Here is a 19062-nt window from a genome sequence, read left to right as displayed (position 1 = left end):
TGATGGACTAAGTTGGCCAGACAGTCCGCCCCGTGTGTACGCGGCTTAACAATCACTCCCCATACACACGTACAAGTTCAGGTTTGAATTTGAAACAGGATTTACTAAAATCTTGGCACTTTAGTAGATTGAAATGGTTAGACACTGCGCTTAGCTGATACAAATTCAAACATGAGTAACATATATGTAAGTGACTTAAACATTTCAATTGTAAACGTCCCACTTTTGTGACATAAAGTGCTCGTGTCTTGGTAAATAATTCATGCTCCAATACTCAGTATTCAGACAGAGGTGCCCCACATGGATGTACTCTCATCCCTAAACGTTGACCACCTATCACTAGAGTGGTCACTTGCGCTTTATGGGGAATAGAGACCCGTAGATGGTAATTCCAAGATCAGCTATATTTAGGATGATCCTCCATGGGTAGGGAGATAAAATGACAGAAGGGGGGCACCCATAGTGTAAAACCGTAATTTATTTAAAAATTAAAAAATAAAACATATGGGATACACTCACATGATTTGGTGCCTGTACCCGGCACCAAGTGTGATAAGCATGTGTTTTTAGAGGGTGATCCGGCCAGTCTCTATTGGACTCTGCTCTATTGTGGTGAGGCTTGATCCCCTGTACTTGTTTTCCAGGTGAATCTGGTGTCGTGATAAAGCCTCAATGCATTTCAACCGTCATCAGGAAAGGCCATCATCAGGAAGCTCTGAATCCGCCATCTTTAGTGTGGGCTTATATACTCTCATGGCAATAGCCTTCTTTTTAATACATGATTCAGTTACAAATTGGTTTACACATGCTGTACACTTCTAGGCGCTTATAACATAAGCATAAAAAATGTACAATACAAAAAAAAATTATTCAAATGAAAAGTGATAAAAACCAAACACAACATTATAATATTGTAATGTTTTAAATGTCACCATCTACTGGTGGGTCAGTGGTAATTGCAAGTAGAATTTGCACTACAAGCTCAAATTAAAAACGACATCTATTTAAACTAAAAATTTAATATGAAAAATAAAAGATAAATAAAATAAGTAATGTTAATTAAAAAAACTAGATTAAATTGATTGACCTGGTTGGCCATAAGTAATTAATTCAAATAGGAAGAATATTAGATAAATTGATGGTACTTATTAAATAGTAATGTTAGACACATTGATGGCATTTGTGAAACAGTAATTTCTAATGATTTAATAATTTGTAATAAAACAATTTAGGTCTAACTCAATGTTTAAAGTCAACGTTTGGAGTACGAATATCCATCTGGTTTCATTTTGGGATATTTCTCAATCCTATTGGAACCCCTCCAGTGTCCCTTCACACTGTCAATAGCATAAAAAGTAATCTCTGCAGGTTTTTTTTATGTTTTAATCTAAAATGGTTAGAGACATGTTTTGGGAACCCTTTATGTATGTTCGTTATGTGCTCACTAATTCATTTACTCAGGGTTCTGGACGTTCTTCCAACATATTGGTACCCGCAGGTACATTCCATGACATATGTAATGTTCCTCGTTCCACATGTAATGACATTTTTAATGGGGTATTGTTTAATTGTCTGGTGGGAAATTAATGTGGTTCTCTTCCTGGGTGCTGGTTTAGTACTTCTACAGGGACCACATCTACCACAACTTTAAAAGGCTTTAAAGTCGAACATGGTTGTTTCCTTTTTTGGAGGGTCAGGGATATTATTTACCACTTTGGTTCTTAGTCCTGGTGCCCTATGATAAATGAAGGAAGGATTATTGGGTAAGGGATCCCTCAAAGTGGGGTCTCTTTTAAAAATTTGTAGATTCACTCATCCCTAGTGGCCACAAGGGCCATACATGTCAAAGCTGGGTGGTGCATAGAGCAAGTCATGCACTAGGGCTAATTTGGGTATAGAGTGACTATGTGACTTTCAAAAAGGAGTAAGGATGTGTGTGATGGAGAAAATTCATATTTCCTTATTATGGCTCACTAATACATAAGAATGCACCCCAAGCCTGAATACCTTTGCTGACCTAAGGCTACAGGAATGTCAATGAACTGACCAACTGACCATGTCTCTTTTCAGGAATGTGTGCTGTCTTACTTAAAAGGTAGTACAACTTTCCAAGGGTTACGATTGGTTATTACTACCAATTATTCCTGTATATACCACAGCCAAAACTGTAAGTTAGTCTCCCACCAGGGTTGCTACATGTAATGTACCTGGTTTGATCATCTGCAAAGCTGTTGGAACGGGTGGGACTCCTTGGCGAAAGACATCTAAAGCTACGTTTCTTCTTATATTTTTACAAAATTATTACATTTGTTGTCTCTAGCTGTCATTAATTAAATGTTATATACAGTTTTATTCTACCTGCAAGTGTTTTGTGACCTCTCTTTGCACATCTTGAAATAAAGCTCAACATAACACAACATGAACTATCATGTAACCGTGATAAAACATTTGGCACCAGAAGTGGGGTTTTCGATTTGTGTAAACCAGAGATACTAAAAATAGAATGTATAGTGACGGGATTGTGCTATATTTTTTGTGCTAGGTTTAATAATGTGTTTTTGTACTGTAAGCCATAGAGAAAAAAAATTGCATTAGTTGCTTAGCTGGGGTAAGAGGAAGGTGCCAGATGATCAAAAAGCGAGTCCACTCCTGAGTTGAGTGCTCATGCCTAGACAATGGCATCCCATTGATTGTGATCCTTTCCTGTTGGTGAAGAAACTAGATTTGTGGGATGGTTGTGCTATCAGACGCTCCAAATTGAGACAGGAAGAAGGTGTTGGAATCTAACTGCAGGCTTCAGAACAAATAGTTTTTTAGGAGATTTGGAAAAGACGAGCAGAAGACTGCATGATGAGCTCTTTGTGTTTTTGTTTTTATCTGGCTGATGATGAGGATATGATACTTGTATGAAGAGTAGACATGTGCGATTAGTTTCGTACGAATCTCAAATTCGTACGAATTTCCCTAAATTCGTACGTTCGGGAGGATCCAAAATATGAATTGCCATGCGTCCGAATTTTGTACAAAATACAAACTTTTGTTTACGAATCCCCAGGAGGAATTCAGCACAGCACAGGGATGGTGGGAGCCCCTCATCTAACAAAAATCCGTATTTTAAACAACCATGACTCATCTGCTGTTAGCGGGGTTCCCTACTTACAGTAGAATGTAAACAAAAGAATTGCCGGCATAAAAAAAAAAAAAAAACAGCATAGGGGTCCCCCAATCCATAACAGGCCCTTCGGGATCCCACAGCTCTGTTCTTCCTCCTCACTGATCAGCGGGTGCCGGCAGTCAATCATTGGTTGGCACCCGCTGATTGGCATGTGCTGTGACTAATAAAAGCACAGCTGGCACACCCCCTACCCAGAAGTGCCAGATTACATACTAGATATTGATACAGCACAGGGGAGCCAATCTTCCGTCTCACTCCTACGTGTGGCGGTCAGCAAGTTGTTAATGTATCTATTATATACTGTTGTTTATTTGTGATTGTAATATTCTAGTATATGTCACCAATGTTTTTTTTAAAGTTTTTTTCTCATTAGCACAGGAGGAACCAGACCTGTTCTTAGAAGGTAAAGAGTTTCCAACATCTGTATGGTGTTGTACAAGAGTTTGAGATAGTTAAATGGTCAATATGATGATGTATAATCATTGTGCACAAATGTACTAGTACAAAATAAGTGTTAGTTTGAATGTCATTTCAACTATGGTGAATTAACAACAACTTTGAATGGTCCTCCTTTAAAGAAATCTAGCATAACAAGGAAAATTCATATGGTATTAATTAACTGATATGAGCTCATTAAATATTGGTAACAGAAAGTACACGTGCCTTATATGTAATATGTTTTTGGATCTAACCATTCAGTAATTTTTAGTAGGGAAATGTAATGATACCCCAGTAAGACCACATACAGGATTTGTACAATACACGGAGAGAAAGTCTGAGTGAAGAAAAATCTTACAAGCTTAACCCACCGTATAGTAAAATGGCGGGTGAAAAGTGGTTATATTATCCTGACTGGATGTCTTATGATGTAATACCCCAACGCATACAGAGATCTTTAATTGATGGGTATACACAGGAATTCTATGTGCTGGTAGATCAGGCATATTTGTTCACAGGATTTACGCACACTCATTTTTTTAGAATCATTTTTAATTTTGATTGCATCACAGCATTCACACATATTTAGCGCAACATTATATATATATTATATAATCAACATACCATTGATAGAAATACCTGGGAATTTGTGAGAACACCGTTCCCACGCGAGGAAACTTTTTACGCGCTTCCTAAAGTGCATAAAATTTTTCACAGACCCCCAGGTAGACCTATTGTATCTTGCAGGGGCAGTCTTAAAAACAATTTGAGTAGATGTTACCACATGCCTGGTGTAACTTGCTGCTTGGGTATCCATGAATAGAAGTCGTTCCCACTCCCCCAGGTACAGATTGGTGTATGCCGGTGCGCAACAAGTGCCCATGGCAACGCCCTGTACCTGGAGGTAGTGAAAACCATTGAATGAGAAAAAAATATGCTTGAGAATAAACTCCAAACCTGCCCAACAAAATCAACTGACTGATCAGTGTGTTTACTTGAACTTGACAAAATGTGACAAATTACTGAAAGGCCACGATCATGGGGAATGGAATTTTATAGGGCCTCAACGTCGATGGCGACTAAAAAAGTGTCACCATCTGTCAAAATCCTCCTACACGTGTCATTAACAGATACTGCCAACAACATCGACAAATTAGAGATATTTTACAAAAATACTGGCATCTATTAAGTATGGACACCACCTTAGCACCTTATGTGCCAACACAACCCCTCATTACCTATCGAAGAGCCCCCTCTTTACGAGATAAATTGGTCCATAGTGAGTTCAAGGCTAACACACGTGACCGTAGCACACTAATGCCGCGTACACACGTAGCAGACTATCCAGCGGACTTAGTCTGGTGGACTTTCTGCAGGACTGTCCGCTGGACTTTCCGAACGAGCTACCTGCCCACACACGGCACTTTTGCGGCGGACTAATATGGCGTACTAAGTTCGCTGGACTATCCACCGTACTTTTGAAATGAACGGACTCGCCCACACATGCGGAGGAAAGTCCGCTCATTTTGAGCGCGTCTCCAGGTAGCCGGGGCCAGCGAAGGAGGCGTCACTGGCCCCGTCACCTGGTATGGACTTAAAGGGGAAGCCCTACGCCAAAAAAAGGCATGGGGTCCCCCCCAAAGTCCATATCAGACCCTTATCCAAGCACGCTACCCGGCTGGCCAGGAAAGGGGGTGGGGACGAGTGAGCACCCCCCCTCCTGAGCCGTACCAGGCCGCGTTCCCTCAACATGAGGGGTGCTTTGGGCAAGGGGGGGGGGCGCTGCGGCCCCCCACTCCAAAGCACCTTGTCCCCATGTTGATGATGACAAAGGCCTCTTCCCGACAACCCTGGCCGTTGGTTGTTGGGGTTTGCGGGCCGGGGGCTTAGCGGAATACGGGAGCCCCCTTTAATAAGGGGGCCCCAGATACTGGCCCCCCACCCTATGTGAATGAGTATTGGGGTATCATGTACCCCTACCCATTCACCTGGTGACAAAAAGTGTAAAGAAAAAAACACAACACGTGTTTTTAAAATAATTTATTGTACAGCACCGGTGATCTTTCATCTTGAGGTTCTTCTTGCTGGACTCTTCCACTATCTTCTGCTAGCTCTTTTACTAGTGGAAGGAGCCCGGCTTTCTTCTTTGTCGCCGCTGCCGCCGTCCAGGGGTCTTCTTCCGACTTCAGGGGTTATGTCCCCCTCTTCGGGGGTCTTGTCCCCCTCTTCAGTTCTTCTTGCCGGGCCTCTGCTTTCTTCTTCCAGCTCTTTTACTAGCGGCGGCCCAGTCTTCTGTCGCCGCCTTCTCTTCTTCTCTTCTTCCTTTTTGAGATCTTGACTCATCGCTCTCTCTGGCCGCAATGACAGGGACGCTTTGTGCGGCGACTTATATAGGGAAAATGGGCGGGGCCACCGGGTGATGTCACGTGGTGACCCTGCCCCCTTATGATATCACAGTCCCGCAGGCTAGCGATGTGTCAATCTCGCCGATGGAGGCGGTGACATTGACCTCCTTCGCTAGTCTCGTCTACCTGGAGCTGCGTTCAAAATGAACGGACTTTTCTCCATGTGTGGGCAAGTCCGTTCATTTCAAAAGTCAGGCGGATTCCCGCCATAGTCCGGCGGTTTGTCCGCCAGACCTAGTCCGCTGGAAAAGTCCAGTCGTGTGTGGGCAGGTCTGCTTGTTCGGAAAGTCCGGCGGACCACCACTGCAAAGTCCGGCGGTTTGTCTGCCGGACTAAGTCTGCCAGATATTCCTATCGTGTGTACGCGGCCTAATAAGCCAGTAAATCCACACACTAATGACATTATTGTACACTGTGCACTTTTTCTTTGAAGGTATCTGAGAATTAGAACTGTTGAAATAATAAACTGATACTAAACTTATTCTTATTGTAGAAATAAGCATTACCCTCAAGTATTGGTTTATTATTCTGTGCCTGTGCTAGACTGGCAGTGACAGTGCCTATGCATTTTGCTGCTGTCTGTGTGTGCTGTACTTGGCCATGTACATGTACAGCTATGGCCAAAATTACACCGATATTAATTTGACAATGACTGCGAGTGCTGCTTCAGTGTTTTTAGATTTTTTTGTGTCGGATGTATCTGTTATACATGATCTGACATTTTTGCGTTAGATCAATGTATCTGGTAAAACATTCCCTAAATGTCAATGTCAAATGCTTTTATTGACAATTACATTAAGTTTATGTAAAGAGTCAATATTTGCAATGTTGACTTGAGTTGACCCTTTTTTTCAAGACCTCTGCTGTAATTTGCCCTGGGCCTGGCATCATGGCATGTTGTCATTGTCAATCAACTTCATCTGTGCCACATCCTCCTGATTCCTGTCTGATCTGGCACCGGCACTGGCAGTGGCACTGCCCATTCTTGCATAATCAAAGATTGCAGCTTGTCAGAATTTGTGAAGTTTTTTTGGTTCACTCACCATCCTCTTCAGGTCGGTTTGACCATAACCACTGGTCCACCACAAGTTCTCAAAAGGATGGGTAGTTTCCTGGCCATTGACCCAAAATTTCAGTTTTTTGTTCCCACTTCCCCAAATCACTTAGTTATCACTTTTGCCTTATGGTAAGGAGCTCCATCATGCTGGAAATGACATTGTTGTTCATCACCAAACTGTTCTTAGATTGTTAAGAGAACTTGTTCTCGGAGCCTTAGGATGTTTCTGTACCATTTATTCAAGACTGTGTTCTTAGGCAAAATTGTGAGTGGGCCCACCACTCCCTTGGCTGAGAAGCATCTAACCGCACACATGAATGGTCTCAAGCACACATGAATGCTTTACTGTTGGCATGATAGTCACGCAAAGAGTTTTTAATTTTTTGGGGGGGGGGGGGGGTTGGTATTTTTACATTACCCTTTTGTCAAAACAGCAATATTCTTGACGAAACAGTTTTACTTAAATAAAGACTTTATATAACGACTAAATCTGTGTCTGTAGTGCATGTTCAAACCTAACCATTATTAACAACATATTTGTTTCTTCACTACAGCAGCAGTTTATAATGAGTTTGGAAATTGTAGAGAAATGTTTAAATAATGCATTACAATTTAACAACACCCATTCGATTTTAGACAACTAAAATTTGTTTAAGTCGACTAAAAGGAGTTTTAGTCGACTAAAATATTATTACAGGCAATACCTATAGTTCCTTCAATTAATTTAATGACACAATTACATACAGCTATAGGATAAAAAGAAAAATCCTAATTGGAACAAAAGAGAATGGAGGTCTAGCACTCCTGGATTTTATAACATACTTGAGGGCAGCGTTTATAAATAGGATTATTGATTGATTTTATAATGCGAGATATAAACAGTAGGTAACCCTAGAAGGAAATATTATTTCTTTACAGCTTAGATCACTTCCATGGATCAAACCTCAGTATCGAACGTGGAAAAAATAACTAACAATTTTTGTTACATCCACACTAAAGATATGGGACACCGTGATGAAAAAGAAATGTCTGTCCACATTGGATGGGCCAGTGATCGCATTATTTTCTAATCCTGAATTCCCACCTGCACTCAAAGCCATACACTTTATTAAATGGAAGAGATCAGAGAATACAAGGACAGTGCAGACCTTAATAGATGGCAAGATTCCTCGATTAGCTGAACTGGGTTATGAACAGGGACAAAAGTGGATACAATGTTATCAATTGTATACATATATCGGAACAAGGCTACAAATTCCCCCAATGGTTAGACCAGTGACGTATTTTGAGCAAATTCTAATACAGGAACAGAAACCAACACATAATTTATCAGCTATAAATAAGCTTCTACTTCCTTCTGGGGCGATGGGAGAAATAATATATATGAAAAAATGGGAACCCGAAATAGAAAGGCCAATTTTGTTGTCAGAGTGGAAGAAATCATTTCAGGTAATACATAATCTATCGGTAGCGATTAAACATAAATGGAGAATACTCAGAAATATGTTGGAGATGTCATAAAGAAAAAGGTACAATGATACATATATAGTATGGGTGTTCATTGGTGAAGTATTTCTGGCTTAAAGTGGTTGTAAACCCTTACAAACCACTTTGACCTACAGGTAAGCCTAGATTAAGGCTTACCTGTAGGTCCAAGAAATATCTCCTAAACCTATACGGTTTAGGAGATATTTGGCAAAAGACAGGTACCGCTGTCTACGGCGCATGCGGCGTAGACAGCGGCGAGCAGGCGCACTGAGCGCGCCGCTGTTAACGTGCATATGGGTAAAATGAAGTAGAGATAGAAATAGATCTGGAAAGTAAAAAGTAAGATAAATGAGACATGAATAATTTTAAATTGGATATATATATACATTGGATATATACATTTTTTGCATGCGTAGAATTTATATGTATGTATTTGTATAAATGTTTTAAAAATGAATAAAGAGAGATTGAAAACATAAATACGACTAAAACTGAAACACTTGCAGAAGTCTAAACAAACTAAAATGCCATTTTAGTCCTACAACTAAAGTCTTGTACACACAATCGGATTTTCTGTAGACAAAGAGTCAGACTTTTGTCCGAAGGGCGCGTGCCTGGATTTTTCCTTGCATACAAACAGAACACATTTGTCAGCCAACAAACGCGAGCGTAGTGGCATACTAGATGTACTACGAGCCGATAAAGAGGTAGTTCAATTGTCATGCGCCACCCTTTGGGCTCCTTCTGCTAATTTCGTGTTAGTAGAAGTTTGGTGGGTGTTGATTCACTCTTTTCAGTTTATGCTTTTCACAGTTAATTTCTGAATGGCCATTTGTCAACCAGCCATGTTGCGGAATCGGAGGAGAGAACGTGTTCTTGTTGGGCTTGGAGTTAGTGCTTTGACCCAAGTCCAGTTCAGGAACAGGAGGAGGGGGAGGATTTCTTGGACCAAAAATTGGTTGCTTAATGGTGACCAATTATGTCATATGCCATTGCTGCCGGAGCTTCAGGAGGATAACCTGTATGATTTTCGGAATTATCTCCGGATGATGGACCCCAGCTTTCACCTTGGCATTTGTGACCGCCTATATTAAGAAGCAGGACACATGCACATGGCTTGCCATCACTCCCGAGCAAAGGCTCATAGCCACCTTGTGGTACTTGGTGATGGGGAGAAGTCTCCAGGACCTCAAGTTTACCACTGGGATCTCCCCCCAGGCATTGGGACTCAATATTCCAGACATCTGCTCAGCCATTATTCAAGTCCTGCAGAAGGACTATATTCAGGTATGTTTTTGCCTTTAACATCACATTCTATGTATTTAATGTTTGCTAATGTATTGCATTCATTTCTTAATTCCATAATTAACATTATTGTAATATGCTGTGAATGTCCTCTTTGTCCTCATGCATGCTCCAAGCTTTTCCTGCTTCTTTTTTTGGCCTACATACATATTTCTCTTCACTAACCTCCCCAGCATGCTATCCTGGGCCCATACACACCTAGCCTAGTAAATTAACAATGTATTTTGTCAGCTACATTTTTGTGCTTACCCTAAACACCCCCTAAAATGTGTCCAAATGTTATTGTTGTCCTCCGATTCGTGCAAGGGGCCATTTTTTTTAACCCCCCCAAAATGCTAAGTCAACAGATACGAATACTCTGAATGTCAAAATGTGCTGCAATTTGGACAGCGTGTATCCATATTTTTAGATTATAACACTTCTTACCTGCCCACTGGACTGCAAATAGTTTAAGTAAGGTGGAGCTGGCTAAAGTATCCCAGATTATGCAAACAGCTCTCATGGAATTGGAGAGGGTTACCTGTACAAAACATCTACCCATTTCCTCCCCTCCACCCAAACATTTTGTTAAAGTGCCACCAGAGGGGGAGATGAATCAGATAAGTTGACCTTACCCTTTCGTCTTTAAATACTTATTTAAGGTTTTTCCTTATGTTGGCTAACCATGTTTGTGTCAAATCTGCTTGCAATGCTATGTAAAGAAGTAGTAATTTTTATTAACTTTTTTTAATTCACAGTTTCCTTCAAACCCACAGCAATGGCAGGACGTTGCAGCCCAGTTCCAGCCCCAAGCGGGATTTTCCTAACTGTGGTGGTGCTGTTGATGAAAAACATGTCCATATTGTTCCACCACCCAACTCGGCCTCATATTATTTTAATTATAAGGGCTTTTGTAGCATAGTCATGCTAGCTGTAGTGTCTGCCACATATGAGTTCCTGTATCTGGATGTTGGGAATAACGGCCGCAACTCTGATGGAGGAATTATTATGCAGACAGCGTTCTACAAGTGGCTCCAGAATGGCACCTTAAACTTGTCACGGCAAAAATACCTGGATTATTTTGTGGGTAGAGGGGCAGAGGTTTGGCAGAAAATTGTAGATGATCATGAATAATATATTTCTTTGATCATAAACTCCTATTTAATTTGAACTACTGTTGTCTGTATTAAATAATAATATATATAAACTGTGGGGTAAGTGGCGCTACCCTAGGGTTGGAAAAATTAGGTGTCCTCAATCTTTTGATAGATAATAGTAGTGCAAGGCCAAAAATGATGTGCATAAGTACTAATTTTTGGGCTTGCACTACCATTATATATCAAAGGATTGAGGACACCTCATTTTTCCAACCCTAGGGTAGCGCCACTTACCCCACAGTTTATATATCTTATTATTTAATATAGCCCCTTAGGGGAGTCTATTAGGCTGCAACCCTTGTATGTTCCTAAGCGCGGAGTTTCTCATATATATTTACTGTTGTCTGTGTTTCTTATCTGTCTAATATGTTCATAAATGTGCGTTATTTTGACCACTTGCTCCAATAGTGCAAATGTATCTTATTTGTTACATGAAGTGACAATATCTTCTTCAGCTAACTATTAGGGTGTGCTGTGGGTCTGCTACACACACACAATGTTTTTTTTTTTTTTTTTAATTAATGTTTATTGAAGAAAAGAAGCATGTACAATAGCATAGTAGGCAATACATAAACCAACATAGGGGGCAGTGTTATTACATCGTTAGTTACTATGGATCAGAGCAACATACTGCCCACGAGGGCCTAGCTACTAGAGGTAGTTTACAAACTGGAACCACCTTCAGGCTTGCAAAGGTGCAGGATCAGGTGATCGGTACAAATCACCGCTGCTGGAACCAGTCAACCTCTGCGGTAATAAAAATACACCCTTCTCTTCCATTATTGAAGAGAGAATACAATGGACAGAGATAGAGAAAGAAAAGAGAAAAGGAAGAAAGGAAGAAAAGGACATAGAGAAGTGAGGGGGATGTGGGAGTGGGGGAGGGAGGGGGGGGGGGAGGCAGGTCCACCTCTGATACCAGCTCCAGAATTACATTAGAAACCTTAAGAGTTATGATCACATCACAGTGGTTGAGACATTATGTCTGCATAGCTAGAGGAGTATTTAAAGGCAACCCAACAGGCCCAGATCTTCGTTGCCAGCTCAGATTTACCACGGAGGGAGAGAGTCAGGTCCTTCATGTAATAGGTGGTATCCACGTTGAGTAACCAACGTCGGAGCGTAGGGATCTTCCTCAGTTTCCAAAACTGTGGAATGAGGGTTTTTGCGGCATTAAGAAGGTGGGGTGTAATCGACCTCTTATAAGGGCCTGTTGGCTTCCCCGTGCAGTGGAACAGAACATACCACGGGTCGTTAGGGACCTCCCAACCCTGGATCTCTTTAATCCAATATAGAATCGCCAGCCAGAATGGGCGGATCCTCGGGCAGTACCACCAAATATGAGCATGAGTAGCTTCCTCCCCGCACTCCCGCAAACACAGTGGTGAGGACTGAGGAAAAAACCTGTGTAATACCACAGGTGTGTAGTGCCATCTGGTCAAAAGTTTATACGCCATTTCTGACGCTTTAGAGGATCCGGAGGATGTATGTGCCAGGGTTAGGATTTGTGATTTCTGGGTCGTGAGAGTTTGCAGGTCGTATGCAGTTCCCGTTCCCAGTATCGTAGGTATGTGGGAGTACCAGTAGAACACCAGTAGAAGTGAGGGACAGCAGTGCTTGATAAAAGTACGAGACCGGCCTCTCAGTTGGGCTAGTGTCGGCAAATGCGGTTTCCACAGGCGTAAGCTCCGCCAAGGAGCGTAAGGGTTTTGGGAGCAAGCGAACAAAGTCCAACAGTTGATGATGTTTCCAGCGGTCCATATATGATATGGGTGATATTGAGGTCTATATTACCAGGTGGGAAGAAATTGTGTCCCACCAAAGGCATCAGGGGGGAGTTATACGACCAGCCATGCGTCCTACAGATAGAGTCCCATACCATCAAGGATGAGTGCGTTAGCGGTGACGTAGTAGGCAAGAGAGTCCGGAATTTCCTCGGGATCCACATCAGCGTGGAAAGTTCAGTGCCACATAGGTCCGTTTCTAGATTAACCCAAAGTTTCGTCTCTTTGCAATATTTCAAATCAGAGAGCCTAGTCAGCACAATGGATCTATAATAAAGTTCAAAATCTGGCACTGCTAAGCCACCCTTACACTTAGGGCGGGTGAGGAGAGATCTAGGCAGTCTGGGTCTTTTCCTATTCCATATATATCGATATACCATAGATGTCAAAATTGTACAGAAACCCACCGGTATCCCGAACGGGACCATCTGAAGCATAAAGAGCACCCTGGGCAGCAAATTCATCTTGACCAGCCCAATTCTGCCCAACCAAGAATGTCGTAGCTGGGACCATTTCTGGATATCTGACCTAAGTGTGTTAAGCAGGGGTATAAAGTTAGCGCGGAAAAGGGACGATAGGGAAGGCGTGAGTTGAATACCTAAATATTTCATGGAGCTCATCTGCCAAGTAAAGGGATAGTTCCGTTTCAGGTGAGACACCTGTCTGGCGGGGACAGAGATGTTTAATAGTTCCGATTTGGACATATTAATTTTAAAATTCGAGACCAAGCCATAGGCCGAAAACTCAGACATAAGATTGGGGAGGGTGATCAATGGTTGTTGTACATAAAACAATATATCATCAGCGTATGCTGCGTATTTGTGCTCCGTCTTGCCTATTGATATACCATGTATACTCGGGTTGTGCCTGATGAGGGAGAGGAAGGGTTCTAGGCAGATCGCAAACAAAATTGGCGAGAGTGGGCATCCCTGGCGGGTGCCATTATATAAGGTGAAGGGGTCACTAAGGGTGCCATTAATCCGTATTTGAGCAGTGGGGTGGTGGTACAAAGCCGATATTTTAGAGCGCAAAGAGGGGCCAATTCCTAGGTGCGCCAGCGTAGCCATAAGATATTCCCAGTCCACCCTGTCAAACGCCTTCTCAGCATCCGTGGAGAGTAACAGGGTGGGCTGGGAAGTCCGCCGCACATATGCCATCAGTGAAAGTGTGCGAAGAGAGTTATCCCGCGCTTCCCTCCCAGGGATGAACCCCGTCTGGTCCCGCGAGATCCATTGTGGTATCAAGGGGAGCAGCCGGTTCGCTATAGCTTTAGCATAAATCTTTGCGTCAATGTTCAAGAGCGAGATAGGACGGTATCTCGCGCAATCACTGGGGTCCTTGCCCGCCTTGGGTAGAACAGTGATGTGGGCATGAGTGGTTTCCGGACGAAGGTCTCCGCCGGTCGAGGTCACGTTAGCATAATTGGTTAAGTAAGGGAGCAGTATGTCAGCGTACGCTCGATAATAAGTCACCGTGAGGCCGTCAGGACCCGGGGCCTTACCACGGGCCATACTCCTTATGGCGCCCAGAAGCTCCGTTGCCGTAAACTCACTCTCCAAGGAAGCCAAGACCTCCGCGGAGAGCGTGGGGAGGGCGGCACGGGCCAGATAGTCCCGAATAAGGCGTCCCCGTGTATCTCCATCCCAGACGTCCTGGTGCACCTGATACAGGCGTTGAAAAAAGTCCCTAAACGTCTGGGCTATGCGGGGGGTATCAAACACCAGGTCTCCCGAGGGGGTCTTAACTTTAGCAATGAACGCCGCGTTTTTACGCTGTCGCACCGAGTTGGCCAATAACCTACTGGGTTTATCCCCCCACTCATAAAATCGGTGAGCCACTAACCGAGAACGTCGCTTTTGGTCCAAGTGAAGAAGGGACTTCAGGGTCTCCCGCTTCTCCGTCAGGGCATGGAAAAGGGCCGGGGTCTGGTTCAGTTTGTGTTGGCGTTCCAAGCCTGCAATTTCACACAGCAAGGTAGATTGGTGTAGCATGCGCTCCCTCTTTTTCCTAGATCCCAATTCCATAAACTTACCCCTAATATACACCTTGTGGGCCTCCCACAACACTCCCGGTGAGACGTCAGGGCTTACATTAGTATTAAAATAAAACTCTAAATTGTCACCCATCACCTTTTTATTTGCCTCCTCGGCTATCAGGTCCTCATTCAATTTCCAATTAGTGGATTTCAAGGGTATGGACTCTACTTTGATGGTTAACGAGATTGGTGCATGATCGGACAGGGGAGAGGAGTCAATGCTTGACTTCACTATGAGCGGTAGGTGTTGATGATCAATGAAACACAGATCAATTCTGGAATACGTTTGGTGTACGGAAGAATAGTAGGTAAAGTCCCTTTCCCGTGGGTGAGCGATTCTCCAGACATCCATCAACTGCAGGTCATGGAGTCGTGAGCGTATAAACCTCAATCCTCTGCTGGATAAAGAGGAGCCACCCCTAGAGGTGTCCAAAGTAGGTTCCAGCGGAACATTAAAGTCGCCCGCTAGTAGGATGCATCCACGGGCAAAACTCCGCAAGGAGTTGAGTGTGGAGGCAAGAAAACTCGCTTGATTCTTGTTAGGGGAATACAAGGTAGCTAGAGTACACGGCATGCTGCCCAGGGTGCCCCGGAGAAACAGAAAACGTCCCGCAGGATCACTCAACATATCTTCAAACGTGAACGCGGTTCCCCCACGAATCCCAATGGCCACACCCTTTGCTTTAGGAATGTCGGGCTGTAGTACCACGTGGGGTACTTCGGTGAGTGTAGCCTAACTAGGGTCGTATGTGTGAGGTGGGTCTCCTGAAGGAAGACCACGTCCCCCCGCAAACGACCCAGCTCTCTATATAAATTGTGTCTCTTCCCCGGGGCGTGGAGGCCCCGTACATTAAAAGATACAAGGTTCACAGTGGCCATGAGGTCTCAGGAGGAGGAACCGCGAACACCAAAACATTACCAGTACAACACAGAGGCGGACCGCCACTAAATGGGGGGGAGAGGGTCGGAGGAGGTGGAGGAAGTAGACAAGAGGGGGGAGAGGGAGAAGAAAAGAAAGAGATAAAGAAACAGGAACAGAAAAGACCCCACCGTAGTGGGAAAAACAAAATGAACCAGAAAAAATGCTGTCTGACAACAGATAGTAGTGCACGCATTTTCATGCCGTGCGCGAGCGGGCCACATGTCCGCCACAGGGCCCCCGCGCCCCCCACCCCAAAAGGGGTACGGACACCAGGGCCCCGCGCCGGGCAGCCCCCACTCAAAAAGGGGGAGACGGGACTCGGGCAACTGGGCGCAAACCCCACCTTGAAGGTCCGAAGCAGCGCCCAGCGGCCCGGTGCCGACACCAAAACATAAAAATCACATCATCCAGTACAGAGGACAGTAAAACGCCTGTATAAAAGAATAGGAAACTAGGGCGGTAAAGCATATAGGGGGATACCGCAATCCAACCAAGTGCAAAAAGCAAGGGAAGGGAGAAGGAAAAGTAAAACGCCATTAAATAAAACATATGTAAAACACAGACAACACAGTCAGAGGACCCAGAACAAAAAATAGTAATGTCCACTCTCGGGTAGGGGCCCCCAATGAGGCGCCAAGGTGTGGGCCACACGGCTAAGAACGTCCCACCCACGGCCCCATAAGTTCCAGCAGCTGCCAGAAACGGTTCGTGTCCATGCACAACCAGGGTAGGGAAAACCTCACAACCTCACTTAGGTGGTATTCCCCGCGATTACAACTCATCATCCAGAACAGGGAAGCAAGCGGCAGGGCATTTTGCCGGTTCAAGGGCGGTAATCCGGTGCGGAGGTGCGACGGGCACGGCCCACTCTCTGCCATCCCTGGTCGGCCCCAGCGGGCATGGGCGGGATGCCATCCTGCCAGCCAGGCAGTTCTGGGACAGTGACATTCATATCGTTGCAGAATCTGGGCAGATCCTCCGGGAAGCGAAGTATCGCGGTTTTGCCATCCTTAGAAGCAATCAGGGCTGCAGGGAAGCCCCACTTATATTTAATGGACGCCGCCCGAAGCAGTTCCGTGAGGGGACGCAGGGCTCTGCGTCGATCCAAGGTTTCCTTCGCCAAATCCGGGAAGAAGGATAACATCGCCCCATCAAAGTCAAATGGTGTAGCGCCCCTAGCCTTCTGCATAATCAGCTCCTTTTTGGGGTAATGGTGGACCCGGCAGATGACGTCCCGTGGGATGTCCGTAGTAAGGTTGCGGGGTCGAAGAGCCCTATGCACCCGATCAATCTTTAAGGGGGCATCAGCTGCTCGGCCCAGAAGGCTGTTAAAAATGCCTCTGACGGACGGTAAGAGGTCGTCGTCCCCAGTCGCTTCGGGGAGACCCCGGATCCGAACGTTATTACGTCTGTTGCGATTCTCTTGGTCTTCGAGCTTGTAAACGGTAGTTCGATGAGCAATGGCAAGTTGACGTGTAGTCGCCTGCAAAGACTGAATAGCGTTCGCATGTCGATCTAGACATTGTTCCGATTCTTCGACTCGTAACAACACTTGAGATAGATCCGATCGGACTGCGGAGACCTCCTTCTTAATGACCCGCTCGAGGTTTAGCAGCATAGAGGCCAGGTCAGAGGTGGTAGGCAGGCCGCTCACCTTCGATGCCGCTCCGGCGGAATGATGCAGGTCCACTTCATCGCCCGAGCCCGCAGAAGACTCAGGCGAGCGCGATCTCTGGTCCGGCCCATCGCGGGAGGCGAGGTCCACTCCACCACGCGGCTTGCGGCCTAGGTCATCCTGCTCCTCCGCATCGTCAGGTTCCATGGAGTGGAACTGCTTAATCGACCCCGTTGAGGCACCTTTCTTGGGCAGAGACTTGCCCGTTCGCCGGCCCATCGTCAGGCGAGGAAGATGAGGTATTATTTGATGATTTTAGGCAATTTTAACGGTGTCGGCCCCGGAGCTCACAGAGCACACGTCCGCTCTAGTGCATCGCCAGGCCACGCCCCCCAATGTTTTTGTTTTTAATGGATCTAATGCATGAAGTTCAAAAACATTATGCCTTTTCAACTCTTATTTTTTGGAGGACTAAAAATTGCAGGAGTTGGCCACATTTTAAGAGCACATTGTCACTATAACTACAACTACTTAACAAATACACTGTTATTGAGCATTTAAATAATAAGCCACACATTGTTTAGTAAAAAACTATTTACTCAAAGCACATTGGCATGTGCATTTTAAAAACAAACCAACATCTTGGTCTATAACATGTATGTTTTGCATTATTTCTTCTTTTTTGGGGCTAAAGAGGCATGTTCAAAAACATTAGATACACATCCCAAACTTGGGAACTTGCAAAGTTCAATTTTGGTAAAGTGAAGACCAAATAAGACATTAGTATCCCAAGACTGTGTGGATGTTGCCTTCCTCATATGGGGTGATCTCACCCCTTTAAAAGACAACATTTTAAGCCACGTACATGTAGAGGCATAACAATTAAATTGCCCTTATGATCCCATGCCACAAATGTGTGTAGTTCCAAACATTTTTTTTCCGAACCCACAAAACACACAGTGTGTCAACATGTGCTAGCTATAAAGAAACAAATAGTGTAGCGCTCTGTGAAAAAAAAAAAAAACTAAGTGAATAAACTTAACGTGATACAAGTTAATATGGGTTATGAACCCAAATGCTCTCAATATTGAAGTAATAATAAAAAAAGCATAAACAGATGTGATGGTCTGTGCATGCAAGCAATTAAATGTCCATAAAGAGTCAAAAACAGAATGACACTGTTCAAAAGAAAAAGTTCAAAGGCTTCGTGTTGTCATCCAAACAGTGAACATAAATATATGACTGGAGTGAGAGGAACCACCACCGATAAATAGAAGGCAGAGTCAAACAGGCTTGTGTTGTATGGACAACAAGTATAGATGGACGCTTGGAATCTCCAAACCACTGGACCAGGATTGCCCGGCTATCCGCAAGATGGGAGGTGTCCTTACATGATTGTTTTGTGGGAGACGGTGGTCAGATATCCATAGATGTAGTGAGGATAGTTTAAAGAGAGGAGAACAGAAAGGGCCACATAGCGTAATTCCATTTGAGATAAAAAAAAGTTTTAATGTAGCTAGAACACTTACATAGAGCACTACACTATTTGTTTCTTTATTGTTTTTGCTATTATCTAATTGCTGTGTTAGCTGCTATTTCTAAGGGTAGCACAGAATTATTTTTTACACTAACGTGCTAGCTTCCATCACAGGGTATCAATGGACGTGTTTCGAGTTAAAGCAGCGCAGTGCCAAAATGTAAA

The sequence above is a fragment of the Lithobates pipiens genome, unplaced genomic scaffold (genome assembly GCF_037356315.1).
Source record: "Lithobates pipiens isolate NorthernLeopardFrog02 unplaced genomic scaffold, aLitPip1_a1.2 Scaffold_19, whole genome shotgun sequence".
In the NCBI taxonomy this organism is placed as follows: domain Eukaryota; kingdom Metazoa; phylum Chordata; class Amphibia; order Anura; family Ranidae; genus Lithobates; species Lithobates pipiens.
Note: the sequence above shows the minus strand (reverse complement) of the source record.